This window comes from Hypanus sabinus, unplaced genomic scaffold (genome assembly GCF_030144855.1).
Source record: "Hypanus sabinus isolate sHypSab1 unplaced genomic scaffold, sHypSab1.hap1 scaffold_275, whole genome shotgun sequence".
NCBI classification, from domain to species: Eukaryota; Metazoa; Chordata; class Chondrichthyes; order Myliobatiformes; family Dasyatidae; genus Hypanus; species Hypanus sabinus.
In genome coordinates, this window is record NW_026780885.1 from 64,204 (window position 1) to 70,203 (window position 6,000).

General features: G+C 49.0%; 1 protein-coding gene across 1 annotated transcript in view; it reads right to left on the minus strand.

Moving 5' to 3' along the window:
- Positions 1 to 2,575, minus strand: part of LOC132388163 (NACHT, LRR and PYD domains-containing protein 3-like) — a 52,345-nt gene extending 49,770 nt beyond the window's left edge. Inside the window, exon 1 of the mRNA XM_059960513.1 lies at positions 2,530 to 2,575. The gene's annotated coding sequence lies outside the window, so the exon portion shown is untranslated. The remainder of the gene's footprint in view (positions 1 to 2,529) is intronic.
- Positions 2,576 to 6,000: the final 3,425 nt, after the last annotated feature.

Sequence of the window (6,000 nt, forward strand, 5' to 3'; positions counted from 1 at the left end):
AAAGTTATAAAGTAGAAAATGCTGGGAACTCAATACATCAGACTACATCTCTGAAAGGAGAAATGGTGGAAGACCCAGTTCCAGAACTGAGACTGTCCAAGATGCTGCCGATCTGCTGAGCGTTTCCAGTATTTTCTGCGCTTCACTTTAAATTTCCTGCAACTGGGGTATTTTCTCCCTCTTCATTTTAATGCACAGATAGTAAACTGATTGCCACCCTAAACTGTAAATACCATCCCACCCCAACCAATATGTTAGTTCTGAATTCATTCCTACCCTGGTGTAGTCCATCCCACAGAGCCAATACTCACAGCATCCCTTCCTCCCACTATCATTCTGTTACATTTGCTCCCGAGGCCACTGACTCTACGCTGAGAGGCGGTGACCACAGCGCGATGAAAAATGTGCAACTCTTCTTGCAGCTATAGTGGGCCGTTACCCTGGAAACAGAGGAAGTGGCTCACCAAAAATAACCGAAAAGGGAAATAACAAACTCAACATCAGATGCTGTGAGTTCAATTATGACAAAGATTAACACTGCAGCCATTTTGTAACGGTGAAACTAAAATTGAAATGGCTGCTTTTACCCTGCCACATGTTGTGTTCAATTAAACCTCTGGTAGTCCTAGCTAGCGAAAAACCAATTCTGGAAAAGATGAAAAACAATACTTCACAATGAAGACAAAGTTTGAAAGATATTGTTGAAATATATCATTGCAGCAATGGGATACAGGCTGGGCTGAGGTTGTACAAGATGGTTGATATATATCACTGAGGTGATGGGATACAGACTGGACAGATGTTGAACAAGATGGTTGATATATATCATTGAGGTGATGGGATACAGACTGGACAGAGGTTGAACAAGATGGTTGATATATATCATTGAGGTGATGGGATACAGACTGGACAGAGGTTGAACAAGATGGTTGATATATATCATTGAGGTGGTGGGATACAGGCTGGGCAGTGGTTGAACAAGATGGTTGATATATATCATTGAGGTGGTGGGATACAGGCTGGACAGAGGTTGAACAAGATGGTTGATATATATCACTGAGGTGATGGGATACAGACTGGACAGAGGTTGAACAAGATGGTTGATATATATCACTGAGTTGGTGGGACAGAGGCTGGACAGAGGTTGAACCAGATCGGCAGGGGATGAGCAGAAGGAGCCTGATGGGAGAATGGGATGAAGGGCGATCTCTGATGGTCCCTCGCAATGCACAGATCCTGAAATAATAGTACGCACTGGTAGATAATAGATTCCAATATAACAAAACCAGAACAAACAGTAACAACTTTGGTATATGCCCTTTTCTACTCTACACACTTTATCAATGCACCGCAGGAAGTATCCCATCCCGATTCTTCACATCTTCATACGGCTACTGCTCTTCCTTTAACTGAATGAAATAGCGGAGAACTGTGGACACAGCTGAGTACATCATAGAAACCAACCTCCCCTCCATGGACTCTGTCTACACTTCCCACTGACTCAGTAAAGCAGCCAACATATTGAAAGATCCCCACAACCCTGAACATTCTCACTTCTCATGCTCCATCGGGGCGAAGATAAAATAAAACAGAAACAGACCACCGGGCTCAAGGATGGTGTCCATTCTGCTGTTAGAAGCGATCAGCGTGATGAGTGGACTCCTGACCTCACAGTCTAAATCGATGTGACCTTGCACCACATATCTACCTGCACTGCACTTACTCTGTAACCAGAATGATTTGTTTTACCTCAGTGTACTGCTGCAATGTATTGATCTGTGTGGAGAATACCGGAGACACGATTTTCACTCTACCTCTGTACAAAATAAAGATTCCCTATTTCAATCGTGTGGAAATATCAGACAGCCTGGGTTTCTCCTTTGGAAATGCTGGAGGGAGTGTACACATTTCCGGGAAACCCAGATAAATGGACAAGACTTAATTCTCGCATTAATGGGGCCAGATATCGGGAAACACGGTCAGCATTTCGGCAAGTCGGAGCAATGGAAAGAAGATGGAAATAAACTTCCCAATACCCCGAGAGGACGTGAGAGATCTGGATCTCACTGTCCTGTCTGAACGGGGAAAGATGGAACTACTCATACACGTGGAGGAGTCTCCCGAGAGTTCGATTACTCTGTTTAACCCTCGAATCTGCAAGAATACAATGGGCCGAACGGCCGCTTTCAGTTTGCAGGAAATATTTAAAACAATTATCGATCCCAGTCGTCGATCCAGGTGAAGTTTGGATCCGATACCGGGCCGGGTGATGGAGGTAAAGTTCACCAGGTACATCTTAATGGATGGGTTCAGTCTCGGCATCACCACCTCATCCCGGACCTGGGACCAGAACACCAGGGGCTGAGCGGCGGCTCATCTCAGGCGGTTCGGTGTGAAGGTCCCATAACCCGGACCGACCACGACACGTTCTGTCCAGGAAGCGGGACGGGGCCGCCAGTTCGGGGAAGTTAACGGGACTCTCTGCCCAACGTGAGGTTCCCCGCCCCCGGGATCGGCTTCAGTACTCACCGATGGGAAATTGTCGGTTGCGTTCAACCCCAGTGACCGGCCTCAATACTGACCGATGAGAACATCATCAATTTGTCCGGAGAGCAGCGAGATCCGTCCACCGGCTCCACGCCGACGATCAGCTTCAACAGAGAACGGAAAGAAAACCCCCGCCCATCCGGAGACTGTGAGAGCGGGGGCGGGGCCTCGGAAGCGAAAACCTGAGATGCTGTAGATCTGCGTTTGAAATGGGAGCGAGGCACCGGTGACTCTGCTCCTTGCCCCTCACACACTGTCCGACCTACCTGCCGCATCCCCCACATTATTCCATATTTACACCAGCTACATTTTTATTTCCCCTAAGAATCTTCCCCGTCCCCATCGCTCCATCTCCCGGTTCTCAGAGGTAAGGGTTCGATTCCCATCCCGGTTTGACGTACAATTCCCACCTGAAAAGGAATTGTGCAGGCTTCTTTGAAATCAGTTCTATGTTTATAAACACTTTTTTCTATTCACATTCTTCCGGAGCCTCACTGGACAGGAACACTGAAACACCAAGTGAAAAACAGCAGGAGGAGGCCATTCAGCCCCTTTAACCATCAACAAGAGGGCGGCTGCTCTCCCATCTCAGCCACATGTTTCTGTCCGATCCACATTGCCTCGATCCCTTCCGTCTCCACACATCTGCCGGCCTTTGTGTTCGTTTTATGTGAAGACGATCACTAAGGTGTTGCTCCTCCACCCTAAGGGCGGTCTCATCTTGACACAAGAGGAGGCCGTTGATCGAAACGTCGGAATGGGAATCAGAATTAAAATGTCCGGCCACTCAAAGTCCCCCTTGTGGCAGATGATACACAGATGCTCGACGAAACGGTCTCCCAATTGATGGTGGGTCTCACCAATGTAAAGGACGCCGCATCGGGAGCACGGGACACAATAAATGTCCCCAGCAATAGATTCGAGATGAAGTGTTGCCTCGCCCGGAAGGACTGCTTTGTGTCTCTGAATGGAGGTGAGGGAAGAGGGGTACGGCAGGTGTAGCACTTAGGCTTATGCAGGGATAAGTATCTGGAAGAAGATTAGTGAGGGGAGATGAATGAACAAGGGAATTGTGGAGTGAGTGATCCCTGTTGAACCCTGTTTGTGACATCCTAAACAGATTTGCATGAATGCAATCCCTACATTCATTAGTTATCCATTTACTGCAACAGAAACGTTATATATTCCATACAGTGAATGCTCAAGGCATCCGGGCACCCACACCGGTTCCTGAGGTCACTGAGGGGCGGTGACCAGAGAGCGATAAATATGTTCAACACTCCATAGCTTTGGTGGGCTGTCACCCTGGTGATGGAGGAACTGGCTCAGCAGAACTAACTGAAAATAGGAAATAAGGAATTCAACTTCACATGCTCTTTTTCATGAATTTATGAACATTTGGAGAGGCAAGGATTTATTACGAATAGACAGCTTGGCTTTGACAAAGGCAGGTTGTGCCTTACCGGCCTGATTGAATTTTCTGAGGATGTGACTAAACACATTTACAGAGGTAGAGCAGTAGATGTAGTGTATACGGATTTCAGCAAGGCACTTGATGAGGAACCCATGCAAGGCTTATTGAAAAATTAAGGAGGCATGGGATCCAAGCGGACATTGCTTTGTGGATTCAGAAATGTCTTGCTCACAGAACGCAAAATTGTTTGTAGATGGTTCATATTGTGCCTGTACGTCGCTGACTAGGGCTGTTCCTCAGGGATACGTTCTGGCACTACTTCTCTTCGTAAGTTTTATAAAGGACCTGGATGAGGAAGTGGAGGGATAGGTTAGTACATTTACTGATGACACAAAGGTTAGGGGTATTATGGATCGTTTGGAGGGCTGTCGAGGTTATAGCGAGACCCCGATTGGAAGCGAAACTGGGCTGAGAAGTGGAAGATGGGAGTTCGACCCAGATAAGTGTGAGGTGGTTCACTTTAGAAGGTAAATATGATGGCAGAATATAGTATGAATGGTAAGACTCTTAGCAGTGAGGAGAATCAGAGGGATCTTGGGGTCTGAGTCCATAGGACACTCAAAAATGCTGCGCAGCCTGACTGTGTGGTTCAGAAGGCATACGGTGTATTGGCCTTCATGAACCTTTTGGAAGAGGACAGCGAGGCTTGAGAGGAAGTGCGGCGGCGGCCATTTTCAAATTGTCCAATTGCTTCTCAGATCGGAGTTCTGAGAGGCGGGACTGCGCAGGCGCGTGAAGGAGGCCCGGGAAGGAGGGAAGATATATAAAGAACGCTGCCTTAAGAAGCGGGCAGCGGAGTGAGCCGGGCGCAGAGTGTAGGGCTTGGGAGTGAGCCGGGCGCAGAGTGTAGGGCTTGGGAGTGAGCCGGGCGCAGAGTGTAGGGCTTGGGAGTGAGCCGGGCGCAGAGTGTAGGGCTTGGGTTCAGAGGGCTTAGGCGGAAGAGGGCACAGTAGGCTTATCTTTTAGTTCTTGTATTTTCAGTTATTCGGGAAGTATGAGTGTGAGGGCAGCTTGTTGTTCTCGGTGTCGGATGTGGGAGATCCTGGAGTCTCCGAGCCTCCCGGACGTCCAGATCTGCGCCAGGTGCGCCGAACTGCAGCTCCTGAGGGACCGAATTAGGGAACTGGAGCTGCAGCTCGATGACCTTCGCCTGGTCAGGGAGAGTGAGGAGGTGATAGAGAGGAGTTACAGGCAGGTGGTCACTCCGGGACCACGGGAGGCAGATAGATGGGTTACAGTCAGGAAGGGGAAGAGGCAGGTACTAGAGAGTACCCCAGTGGCTGTACCCCTTGACAATAAGTACTCATGTTTGAGTACTGTTGGGGGGGACAGCCTACCTGGTGGGAGTGACAGTGGCCGAGCCTCCGGCACAGAGGACGGCCCTGTAGCTCAGAAGGGTAGGGTTAGAAGAAAGAGGTCCATAGTAATAGGGGACTCAATAGTCAGGGGCACAGACAGGCGTTTCTGTGGAGGTGACCGGGAGTCCCGGATGGTAATTTGCCTCCCTGGTGCCAGGGTTCGGGACGTTTCTGATCGCGTCCAAGATATCCTGAAGTGGGAGGGTGAGGAGCCAAAGGTCGTGGTACATATAGGTGCCAATGACATAGGGAGGAAAGGGGAAGAGGTCCTGAAACGAGAGTATAGGGAGTTTGGAAGGCAGTTAAGGAGAAGGACCGCAAAGGTAGCAATCTCAGGATTACTGCCTGTGCCACGCGACAATGAGAATAGGAATAGAATTAGGTGGAGGATGAATGCGTGGCTGTGGGATTGGAGCAGGGGGTAGGGATTCAAGTTTCTGGATCATTAGGACCTCTTCTGGGGCAGGAGTGACCTGTTCAAGAAGGACGGGTTACACTTGAATCGTGGGGGGACCAATATCCTAGCGGGGAGGTTTGCTAGGGCTACAGGGCGGACTTTAAACTAGTAAGATGGGGGGGGGGGGCGGGAGACTATTTGAGGAGACTATGGGAGAGGAGGTT